The 13,118-nt window shown below is 40.9% G+C and overlaps 1 protein-coding gene and 1 long non-coding RNA gene across 2 annotated transcripts in view; both read left to right on the top strand.

Moving 5' to 3' along the window:
- Window positions 1-13,118, top strand: part of adamts13 (ADAM metallopeptidase with thrombospondin type 1 motif, 13) — a 370,029-nt gene that overhangs the window by 325,388 nt on the left and 31,523 nt on the right. The gene's annotated exons all lie outside the window — the stretch shown is intronic.
- Window positions 1,002-2,003, top strand: LOC132974967 (uncharacterized). Its single transcript, XR_009673172.1, has 2 exons — window positions 1,002-1,509; window positions 1,569-2,003. It is a non-coding gene; the product is annotated as an uncharacterized LOC132974967 (long non-coding RNA).

The following is a 13,118-nucleotide window of genomic DNA, read 5'->3' as shown; positions in this document are numbered from 1 at the left end:
CCGGATACACTGCAAAAACCAGGGCGATAACTGCTCACCGGCGGTGCAACTAGGACAGACGGCCGACGATCTCCTTGGTGTGTCAGGGCCTTAAGACTACAGAATCTATTGGCAGATCTCACATGTCGGAAGAACTCTAGTTTCCATTTGTAGTCAGTGTAGCATCATCCTAGCGTTTTTGCAGGATTTGGTTGTATATGCAGGAAAACAGTGGAAACACAAAAACATGGAACTCTTCAGACATCATGCTATCCTAGATCCCACCGGTATTCTCCTGACAAATTTAGCCTTCATCAATATCTAGAAAAAGTTATCTTCTTGCAGCAGCTGACAATCCACTCCTCGAAGTTCTCCCTCAACTGCAACTCTGTTTTCACTTCTCATGTTGCTAGTTTGAGTGCAAACAATGGTAACATGCAAAGAGAGGTCTTGGTTGGATGTTTATTTTGCTGGTACCAGGTATGGCCAGGTGTAGCCAGGGTCACAGTTGCTCCAAAGTTATTAAGTCAACAAAAAATAGCCGATGGGTTCTGTGACTGGAAAATATACTCTTTTTCTTTCTATGAATTAGAAGACGACAAGGATTCCACGTATTGATGTTTACAGTACCTGGTTCCCGAGTCCCAACAAATATCTTTAAAACACTAATATGTCCCAGTTTTTAACAGTACCTGTCCCGGTTCTAACCAATGGAAATACCAAGACAATACATCATGCTTGCAACTGATTTGTCTGTATGCATGTCAATCAATGTTGTTGCCAAGACTGTTACTGTTCAACCAATAGAAAACCATCAATAATGCACAACAAGTCAAACTGCAATACTGATTTGTCTTTACATTTGTCAATCAATCTCTGGGTTGCAGCTTTTGCTTAGCTCAGGGAAACTTCAGCTTGTGACCCTCAAAATAAAGACACGCACATGTGTTAGATTTTTTTTAATATAGTTATTTATTGTAAGAAACACAAGAAGCAGAATACATTTCAGTTGCATATACAGACTTTAGCAGTGACTGGACATAAAAGCTTAACAAATAGACAGACAGGTATGTTCATCTTTATGTGAAAAGAGCAGCAGACTACATTGTTGTTTTCACGCGCAAACTTACATTTTAAGTATTTTAAAATGAATTTCATTTTTATTTACTTAATGATATGGTTTTATATGAAATTGTTTGAAATAAACATGCTTTGTCTGTTTAAAAAAATGTTGCTTGAGGACTGTTTTCTGACCCAGCACCAGTGGAAACTCAGACTGCTATACCGACTCGTACACATTGTGTGCTGTCTCTTCAGTCGATTTGATGTTCTCATAACTCTTGTTGCTGCTACTGTATACTTTCCATCCACAGAGCACTTTGGTGGATGCAACAGTGGGATTTGTAGTTTTTTGATGCAGGAGATGTTGCCCTTGAGCACCAGCATGAAACCAAAACAACTCGAGCTGCATTGTTATGTTAGCAGGCTAATGCTAGCGCTCTTTAGTTAGCTCGCAGCTTCACACTGCATGTAAATTTACACGAAATGACCGTGATCTAAAAACGCTTACGTGACATACCAATAAGCAGTGAGTACAGTATGTTCTTCTTTTCTTCTTTTCTCTAGTCCCTCGATTAAAAAACTTTTATATGCAAGGGCCAAGGGGATAAGCTGGCCGGCCGTCCAGTCCATGTAAACATGTCTAGATACGGCTCATTGTAGACAGTCATGACTCACAGAGTTATGTTCAGAGGATATACCTGATTTCTGCTTTATTTATGTGTAAAATGTCCATATTCAGCCTTTAAAGCTTATAAACATATTTTTCAAAATGGCAAAAAGCATTCTTAATAAATTAAACAAAGGGTTAACTAGCCTGGCTCTATGGAATTGTAGGCTAGCCGCAACCTCTGTACTAAGCTAGCGAACAGCATTTTCCAGTTTGAACACATGAATCTTCAGAATTAAGGCATTACAGCATTCAGCAATACACAGTTCCAAAAATGCCATAACCATCATTTATTGGTTCGGTATAAAAAATGTGTTACTGTTGTAGGGGGGCTCTGTTAAGATTTGAGAAACTAACCTAAATTGTTAGCCAGAAACAACATTGGGAGGACACAGGTCATACGCGTATATTGTGTGTCGACAACAAGAACATACATAAAGGCTTTCCAATGTATACTGGCAGAGGAGAGATGTACATTACCTAGAAATTATGACAGTGGAGGAGGCATAAAAAAATCACATTTTAATGATAGACAGCAAGAATCTGGTGCAGTTGATCCTAAAGTCTTGAAGTGAAATGAACATTTTCCACTGTGCCCTAGTTTTATACATAGAGCTGCAGAAATGGCTCTATTACTTTTTACTCAGACATGAATTGAGTGCAGAAAAACTGCGATGGAGGTGTCGGATGCCTTTCTCACTGCAACCAAGGGATGCAGTCAAGTTTCAAAGTCGCTTTTGGAATTACAATACGCATATGCTCCCCATAAAGCAAGCCTCAATATTATCTGTCCATCAAAGGTTCACTGACAGCGTGAGGAGAAGTTGCATGCCTTTGATTCTAATGCTAAGAGCATAATTTATGTAAGATGTTTGAATGGCTTTTTGAGAAAGAATAGATTAAAGGAAGTTTCATGCTTGAGGAGCCAAAAAAGTGCGTGCAAAGCACTGTTTTTAAAACTCCTGGGGCTGCAGGAGGGTTGATGAACAGGGCGGGTGCAAATGGTGATTAGCTCAAGCCATTTATTACGCTAACAAAACAGTGTGCCAATCATGACCATCCCTTGAGTTTTCCCTCTCTTTTCTGTAAATATGAAAGACCTTGTCCCGACAGTGACTTCAAACGTGGCAGCAGCAGGCCCCATACCAGGCCATGGCGTCTCCCTCAGCCCTTCCCCTCCACACATCAAACCACAGCTGACAAAAGCAGCTCTAGGTGGCATAATGAGACGCACCAAGCCTTTCAATTATGTGTGAAGTGTGACATTCTCTGTCTTCTTGTGCAATGTGTTGACACTGCGGCCTGTGTGTGTGAGAAGTTGACCGGACAGTGCAGACAAGCCCCTCCTCTCTCCTTGGACACTAGCCACTGAGGGCAGCATCAAAGCACTGCTAGTTCCTTAGGTCAACAGGCAGGGGTTGTGTACACACACACACGCACACACACAGACACACACACGGACAACTGATTTAAAAGAAGAGGAGGAACAGTTTTGGTGCAGCCCTCCTCCTCGTGGCTTCCTCAAGACTGTTTCGTGTGTCCACAGGAAGGCCTGGAGACCAAAACATCAACTGATAACTCAATTTTTATGAATCCTTCTTGGGAGGCTGTTATGCTTAGCTGCTAAGTGGTTTCAAGTCCATAACTCATGCACACGTGCGCCCTCTCAGATACGAGATACCACAAGGCATGCTCCTGTCTTGTGACTGACTCTGTGGTATTTTTGGAGGTGATGAAGGCCATTATCAGTGGATTAACAGACCGTAAGTTGGTGGGGGCTGACAGTGTTGGAACATACTGCCCTAATTCTACCTTGCCTGTATCCCATGTATCACCCTTGTCCACTGGCCAGCAGATAAGATCGCTTGGAGAGAGGGAAGCTATGCAACCGCTCGCTGCACCTCTCATATGACCCTCACGCAAGAGCCAAAAGGAAAAAGTCAGTTGAGTTCAGCCGTTCCACAGGCATCTTTTTTACTAAGATAGAGGAAATATATGCTCTGAATCCTCCAGAGGCACATAAAGTAGCATTCAACATGTCACAACTCAGCCAAAAAAGAAATAGTGATTTCTGCTCCCTGGAAGCACATCACAAAACAGCTGCATTCATAGTCAGCCACCATTCATCTCAATTCATGGCATAATACAATCGGACAGGTGGATTGATAATCTAATATGGCTTAGTTTTTTATCCTATTCCTCTCACTTTCCAAATAGTTTACTCAGAGCCCGAGGGTGTGAGCCATCCTGCTTTCTATGGCCGCCGAATTACCTCAGAGCATGCAGTGCCTCGCTCGCTGCCAGAGAGGGAGGCGAGTATTGTTTTCATGACAGAGATCAATGGCTGGGTGAATGTGCTTTAATTCTGCAGGAGCTCCTCTCCCAGGCTAATAAATGCAAGCCTCCCTGCTGACTGGGCTGTCGTGCTGAGCCCAGCGGGGGTCAGCCTTTTTGTGTTCCTGTGCCCAAATTATGGAACCATCAATACGCTCCCTGGAACCAGTCAATAGAAGCCCGCTTTGTGGCGGAGGGGAGACCAACTTCAAGGCTAATAAAAAAAGGGGAGAAAACTAAGCTCTGACACATTTACCAAATAAGATCAGGATCAGAACATAGAGATATATTTAACATTCAAATATTCAGCTTGTCTAACGTGAGCAACAGATATTGGGTGTGGCTCACCAAAGGGACACATGCAGCCAAACCTGTTTGGTACACTTTGTTAATAATTACTTACATGTTGCAAATTCTTCTGCAGTGTGAGACAGCCGGTTCATGGTGTTAGCTCACTTAAATTGTGCTTTGAACATGACACAACAATCATTTTGGTTGTTTTCTAAAAGTCTGTGAGGGGACAGTGAGGTTGAAAGTAGAAAGAGCTAAAGGCAATAACATTGTTAAAATATTATCAAATGAATTCAAGTCGGACTTGAACAAACTGTGACTTTTGAATTTCTCTGAAAGCACATTAAATGAGAACCATAAATATAATGTTTCTGCTACTAGAACCAGGGGTTGTGACACACTTTCTCTTGACAACACATAGGCGATGAAAACTGTTGTCATGCAGGAGTGTGTTTCTATACTGCCTTACTGCTGCTTGTAGCATCAAGTGAATTATTGAGTATCCGGCTTCAAAAAGCTTGTAAAACTCTGTCCTCCTCAAAATCTCAAACTTTTTTTCTTCTCCTCCTTCCCTTTTCTCTCTCTCTTATATTTTTGTTGGCTTCTCAAACATCAAGTTGTCTCCGGATTTTCAAACGGGTTGAAAAATAAGAGTTTCCCCAGCTTGCAAGCGCATTCAAAGGGCGCGTTCTTCAGATGTGCCACCTTGCAGCGTGGTGGTGGCTGTGCAGGAACAGGATCATTCAGATATGCTAATGGATCAGCGGGGTAGCTCCAAGCGCGGCTTACCCCGCTTTAAAAGACAGCTGCCTTCTCCCTTTCTTTTCATGCCCTACTCTCAGCCTGCCTCTCTCTTTCCCACTCTACATTGATAGCATGTTGAAATTTAATAACCATTACATTTCTACTAATTAGACAGACAGAGCAATTAGCCGGGTACATGTAAATCCAGGTTGTGAAATATGTCGGACAAAGAGAGTTCAGATGATGAGTTTGGGCAGTCGTTGAACGCAGCTGAGGTTAGAGTCGGCACAGTGTAATGATATCATGCTCAATGCGGAGAGCTCTACATAATAGAGCCAGTGCCCACCGGCCCTCCCCTCGGTAAAGTGGCCCTCTGTGTCACTGTCTGTATATGAGCTGTTGGCTCTGCCGCCAGGGTCCCAGTCCCACACTCTCCGAGGCTATCTATTCTCTCCAGCCAGAGTCATGCTGCGCAGGAATCCTGGGTGATTGGGTTTCTTTCAGGGGCCTTATAGTCAGTCATAAATCGCAGGGGATCCTGCCCGGCCCCTCGCTCTCGCCCCTAACCCTGGCTCCAGCTGGCAGGGGACGATTGTTGGAGAGCCGAGGTCATTGCAGGGTCGCTCTCTGTGGCGCTTCTTAACTCCCCTTGCCTGTTTTTTCCTCGCCTCCTTTCCACTCTTTACCCCCCTTTTCTCTCTGTCTCCGGGCTGAGGTTGCTAGGGCTTGGTATTTGCTTTTTAAGACCATGTTGTAATTACAGAGGAGCTCTGCTCCCCTTGCCGCCTCTGGTTCCCTCTCTTCTTTTTTCTATCACTTCTGATTGGTGGTAAGAAGCTATACTGGGGCCATCTCACCCCCCACAACAAGCTTTTGTGCCTCCTCTTCCCTGGGCACTCACAAACCTGATTCATTCACATCTTCTAACCTTTACAGAAGTAATAAGAGTCCAGGGTGGCCTCCTCACACCAATCGACAGAAAGCCTACTATTTGAGGTGAGAGTAACCTACAGCGAGGAAATTGGTTCAGGATTCCAAGCATTTGTCCAGAGAAACAACAGTTCCTGCAAACAAACTGTAACATAAAAAAAATAGGTACAACTCTAGCTGTGGAAACCTAGAGTGGACAATACATTATCACACAGACAACATAACAGGTTGCCATAAACTCAGACCACATTTCTCCAGCCTATTGCTTTTTTGTGGAACTACGAGCCTGTGTTTGCTGTTTTAGAAGAACTACACCAGAGAACATCAGAAGCATCCCTGCTATGTATTTTCTGTGGTATTGCACCCCTCTGCCAACATCTGGGACCATAAACCAAGATCAAAAAGTGACAGTGAAAACAATACAGCAATGACAACAAACAATCAAACTGTTGGAAAAGAAGAGCAGGAGTATTGCAGTAAAGAAGAAAAGAAACTGTCACTAAACCATATCCAATTGCTCTTGTCCTGGTTCTTTCGTCTGCCATGAATTAAATCTGATTCGTAGGGTAATAAAAACAAGGATGTCGGCACAAACAAGTAAACATTAGAACTCCTAGAGTGCAACACTTTCACTGCATCATCGGTTCAACATGTCCTGGGCCTACAGGGCAGAGGTCTTCCATGTAGCCTCTGATCTAGATTCACTGTAAATACTGTATAACCATCAGAACACTGCCTAGAACTAAATGATTATATCTGCATTACTAATCTGTTACAGTCAAGAATTTCATGTTGTGCAGAGGAGTGTCTCCCCCAAAACATCCCTCAAAGCAAACAGAACCAAAATATCATAAAATGTGTACAATGTATAGCTATAGAAGCACGGCATGTCTTTCATGTGTATGGAGAAGTGCCACCATCTTAGCATTGTTCCCTATGAAATAGGATAAAGGCTTGGGAAAAGCCATTGTTCTATTTCAGTTTTCTTGAATCTTTGCTGTTGCATGCTGGCTTGTTGCTTCACCGCTCTGACTTCTGACAAACAGCATCTGCACCAGGGACGCCACTTCCTCCCACGAGGCAGATGGGAACAAACCCTGTATAATCACTTCAAATAAACAGGATGCCATTAATTGTTTGCCCCATCAATTGAAGTATGTCCCTTGGTATTTAATGAGAACTTGATTAATCATTTTAATGGTTGACTTATTGGTTGCCAATGAGGAGAGATAAATTGTCTGGCAAAGAACGAATCACTGGTTGAAGCCCATATTACTCTGCAGAGGCCAAGTTGTTTGAAGCTATAGACGGCCGTAACCACATGTAACTACAGAGCGCTGAAGGGAAACCAGAACATCCTCTTTCTGTTCAAGAATATCATATTCAGTATTGTATGGATATTAGCATTAAAACCCACCAAACCATTATAAAGAACTTGCAACCATAGAGGTTAAATGTGATGTCACCAATGTCTGAGGCAAGGCATTTAACACAATGAAAAGACAACAAGTGCTTGACTCCCAATGTTGTGTTCTATACCTGCTAGAGAGGAGTAAGTCTCCATTCCAGCAGGTGGCAGTTGTCTTTATTTGTTGGGCACTGGAAAAGAAAACTGGAAGTGCTGGGACTGTGCATGAACAAACTGGTGTAAAGCATCATTCTGTTTTCTTGTCTTGAAGTGATTCACATGTTTAGATTAGGGGGGATTTCTACAGTGCCTGACAAGTGCAATCATGCTGCAATGACCCAGATGATAATTTTCCAACTCCCCTTCCCTGGGGCCAGATAACTTAGAACTCAAGGCGGTCCAAAGTTCCTGTGCTAGTTGGTCGCTCCTTGTACACAGAGCCTTAACACCTGGCAGAGTTCACTAATGGTTCCCCTAACTGCATGGCTAACTTAGATCCATCATGAATGTAAGCAACACTTATCTCTTGCTCTCCAGTCAAAATTAAAATTGTTTCAATGAGCACCCTCCTACCTCCGGCCTGGAGCACTTGAATTGTGACTGAACATGCAGCATTTTCAATTTGCTTGTATTTTCTGGGGTTTTGTGTTGTTGACTTTTTATTTTTGGAGTAATTTCAGTATGTTTGATGTTAATGAGATTGAATCTTGCAGCAGGATTTTTCATTTGCATTGCGATCCATTGTTGCATTTGTTTTGGACCTTTGCATGTGTTTTTTTAATTTGCAAAGCTTTTGAATATTGAGCCTGCTTCTCATAATAGAAATTGTTTGGACTGTTGCAGGACAATTGCACTTTCCAGTCACTAACAGGCTCCAACCATTTCTGCATGTTTAATTGTCCAAAAAAAGCTTTGAGTACTCCCAATGGTGCAAGCACACTGATGGCCCAGCATTGTCAAAGTTCTGCTCCTCAGCTTATCTGCCCCTTCCTAGAAATGTTGCTCACGTCTGCTCCACTCTGCATGCTAGCCACGCCCATCTCATCAAGCTCAACTCAGATCACCTGTGCACACAGCTGCTCCTCATCTGTAATCAAGCTAGTACATAAGCCTCTCCTGTGCACCCACAAATTGCCAGATTGTTCTTTCACACCCAAGCGATACGCTACAGCACTTGTTCCTGGACTGAGTCCTTCTAGCTGACCCCACCTGCCTGCCTTGTTGTAATCCTTAAAATTGCCTTCTGTCCCTTATCATGAGTTCTGCCAAAGCGTAGCTAGTTTCTGTCTGCCTCTTTCCTTGGCTGTTTGGTGTTTCTCTGAGAAAACACTTCAGAGAGAGTTCCCCTGGTTACTACCTCTGGATCCCTGTGTCTCCGAGACTCTCTCTTTGTCGCCGAGTTTATAACTTTATGTGAACACTCCCCTTCTGACCTGCCTTCTGCTGTTCTCTGGCTCAGTTCAAGGATTTTGAACAGCTTTAGCTGAAATTTGTACTGAAGTGTGTTTTGCCCGCCTGTATATTCTTGGACCATCATACACATTATTATTATGTTGGCTACCTCTGACATGTCGGTTATAATAATTTTACACTGAGATTACAACTAAAAAAATTAGGGAAATGACAGACATTGTGCTGTAATTATCACTAGCCAGGTTTATATTCAAATATTAACCACATTTGGATATAACTTACTGAACATCTACAAGACAATTTTAATTAATCCAGTACACGATTATGTTGTGTGCACAAAAAGAAGCAGTGGTGCTAAGTATATTGCTCCAAATGTGGAGAAAGAGATTAGATGATAAAAAAAAGACTCATACAAAAGAGGAAAACCAGATGCTCCATTTATTTGTGTTCCTTTCATGTATTATGTATGTGCTGAGTTTTTTAGTGTCTGAGTCTCCACAGTGCTCAACAAATCCAGTGTATGATGTTTTAATTTCTTCTATTTATAGTCTCTTAAATGGAGGCAAAGCAACCTCCTGGGCTAAAAATAAAGCCAAAAACTGCAGTTCCTAAAGTAGCCACTTGAAAGCAGCCTCAAAAGTGTGCCAATTAGATCCCATGTCAAATTCCCATACTTGAAAGCAAATCAACATGTTGGTTAGAATCTAGTTCAGAAACAGTTTTGCTCTCCAGAGCTTATTAACCTTCTCTGGGAATTGTTTTATATAATCCAAACATTTGGATTATGATAGACCTAAATATACAAAGTTACAGATATGGCCTCTGTGAGTGGCAAGTGGATGCCACTACTTCTCTGCTAAGTGTAAACTAGATTCAGTCCCTGAAATTAAATTCACAGCTTCATTTGGGATATTAGTTCTTTAGAAGTATTTTTTATCGAATGTATGACTTGCTTAGTGATTTACTTGCAGGCCATCCAACAAGTCTGTGCACCAGTCCAACAGTGAGTACCATAACTTTCATAATTAGTACTCTCCCAGTTCCTTGCATGCAATTTGGCTCAATTCATCACAATAACTGATCACAAGATATTACTCGATAAACCAAAGGTACGGTGTCAAGGGAGTTGTACATAATTGGGTAAATAGCTGTTTACAAAACACACAACATGTCATACATTTAGGTGTACATAAGTCAATATACAAGAACATTAAATGGGGAGTTCCTCAGGGTTCAATATTAGGCCCTAAATTCTTTAAACAAATAATATCAACAGGGTATCCAAAATGTTTAAATGTATTCTATTTTCAGATGAGTTCATTTGTTTCAGTGAAAACTTTTGCAAACAGCTTTTAGATGTGATCGCAACAGAAATGATTAAATTAAAGCTTTAGTGTGAACTTGACAAAGTATTATAAAATTTAAAAAACAAAGTTTATGTTGTTTGGAAAACTTAAAATAAAGTAAAAATGTAAAAATTATCATTGACAACATTTGAAAGCAAAGAGTATTTGAAAATACATCTTTCTGTGTGACAAAATCTGCTTGTAACCCGACATAATACATACCTGAATTAATGTGTTGAGGTTCAGGGTATCCCTACAGTCATTATGCATATTACATTTATTACATATGTATTGGAAATATTATCTTCGTACAATTTAAATGGAATTTTACTGAAAAAAATTGACAGTAAATAGTAAAGGCATGTTAAAATGTATTTATATTTAGAAAATGTTGCTGATGTATATTATGCTGATTACAGCAGCTATGATTTCATATGGCTTTTTGGAAAATAAATATTTAAAAAGTGTTTATTGCATATATTTGGATACAAAAATATTGTGTGTATTTTGTACTAAGCACATTTATTAGATTATATGAATTATATACAAGATATATCCATTGAAGAAATTATTCATTAGGTTAAACAAAAACAAAAACAAAAAAAAGACTAAATAATAACCTATTAATGAGGTAAAAATAACCAAAGATTCCAGTTTAAATGAACCAACATTTGGGAAGATAGTTCAACTAATTTATGTGATAGAACTAAACCAGCAATATAGTAAAAGATTAACCAGGGTGTGGGTTGAATATTTGAATCATCTGGCTGGGTTGAATTAATCAAATCTTTAGTTGGTCCTGATCTGACCCGGTATGTTTTTGTGGGTATGAAGAAGAGGAGAGATTGTAATAACTGGTAAAAACATGTTTATTATTTCTCCGTTATAGTTATAGGTAGACATTTGTGTTATAGTTGTTGAAAGTAGATAATGGATATGAAACTTCATACTCCTTTTCGAACATGCACGTGTTTGCATCTTGATGAATATGTTAGCTGATATGTTTTGTTAAAGTTTCTTATAAGTTACCAGGTTAGGTTCGTTCCCCTGCCGCTCGTCTGTCTTCTGCTACAGTCCACAAGCTCTTTTAGCTTTTTTTTCTTTTTATTTAAGATAAAGAGCTTAGTTGAGCTACCACCACAAATACTGTTGTAGATCTATCTTTGGAAATGGACTGCTAAGATTCAACAACCTGGTGTTTGCAAACCCCTGTCCTCTGCAGCTCCACACTGAGGTCAAATACGTTCATTTTTAAAGAAACAACATGAGGATAGACAAAATGTCAAGGCTTAAGCAGAGTATTTCACCAAACAGTGGATATGGTCATGGTGGCTATGTTTTTAACTGTCTTGGGTTTAACAAGGTTCAATTAAAAAATGTTTTTCCCTCTTTTGGTTTGCTGGGCAAATTTCATGAGATCTGAAGTTTCCCTTTTGTATGTTGAATCAGAAAAGTTTTAATTTCAAACATGATGAGTAAATGCTGAATAGGTTTTTGAATTTATTTACAAAAAGCTTGCTCGGAGGACGACGTCATGACTACAGATCTGTCTACTTTGTCTGAACATGCCTGTCAAGTCAAATGCTACAATGACTGCCTGTAAGGATTCCAACACACACATAAGTAATAACAGTGTCAAATCGTACATCCGACGACGGACTGTTCGGCACTTAGGAATGAAGTTCAAACATGACAGGTATGGCTAACACATATAAGGCATCAACACAGAGCCAAATGTCAACAGACATAAACAAACACCTCCAGACGGCGGAGCAAACAATTATTAGAGAGCAAGCAAACAGAGAGAGTACTGAACAGAGAGCTTCCTCTCTTGTGGAGTCTGTCTGTGTCGACGTTGGCTAACAGCTCCGACATGGTCAGATCACAAGGCCTGTGACGGCTGGATGAAAGGGATTCACCAAAAGGTGCTAATGGAAACGTCTTATAACACCAGACTCTCTGTCACGACCACAGAGGGAGAGGAGGTTAGAGAGTGAGGAAGAAATAGGTTGTTTGTCTAGAAAAAGAGGGTCATGGTGGCAACAGGGTGTCCTGTTCTTTACAGTGATAGATTAGGATAGAGATGCCTGTCGCCACATGGGAGTTTGGGGGTAGGGGGGCAACAACAAGGTTATGTCAGCTCGTTGAGGGCCGGGCGGGGGAAGCCATACCAGTGTTGTCTTTCACTCCTGCTGACCTGTTTGAACTACAATGGGCCGTCCGCTGTCACCCTGTTTAGACAGCTAACAGTCTGCTCGCTCTGAAGGCAGACTGTCAACAGCACTTGACACTCTCGACGGCACTTGAGACACAGAAGTTTTGTTTACCCTCCTTTTGGTCTTCCTCTCAGGTGAGTGAAGGCATAGATCTTGTCAACATCTGTAGTGAAGATGAAACAGAATAATAATTGGATGCAACCATGAAATAGACCGCTGTCCTTCTTGTGAGCTTCACACAGACCTCGCCCTTATTGTAGTCACACCTGGTGGATGATAAGAAGAACGTGGAGGTTAAATAAGTTGCAGATAGGAGTTCTAACATGCACCAGCAGTTCTGAATGGTAAAATATTATCCTTTGCTTAGCAACATGAACACTAATTAAAGACATCAAACTCATTGGTATGTTAAGTTTCAGCCAGGTTTTAAGCAGTGTTCAACTGAAACACAAAGCATATTTTAGATGCAGCATGATTGTGTAAACATAGCTGAAATGGCTTTGGGCAACACATATCATTATGTGTGTCATAAGAAACTATGTGCTTGTGCACTGAAGAAAAACTCCTTAGATACTGAGTTGGCCCCGATAAAAAAAAAAATTATATTCAACAATGTTTGATCACTGAGTTCATTTACATGCGGTCAGAAAGATTAGATTAATAGGTTTAGTCCTGCTATAACTGGACTTTTAAAATGCATGGAATCTTCATTCCTTTTGAAATCGATT

The sequence above is a fragment of the Labrus mixtus genome, chromosome 5 (assembly GCF_963584025.1).
Source record: "Labrus mixtus chromosome 5, fLabMix1.1, whole genome shotgun sequence".
Lineage (NCBI taxonomy): Eukaryota > Metazoa > Chordata > Actinopteri > Labriformes > Labridae > Labrus > Labrus mixtus.
Note: the sequence above shows the minus strand (reverse complement) of the source record. Positions and strands in the feature narration are given on the sequence as shown.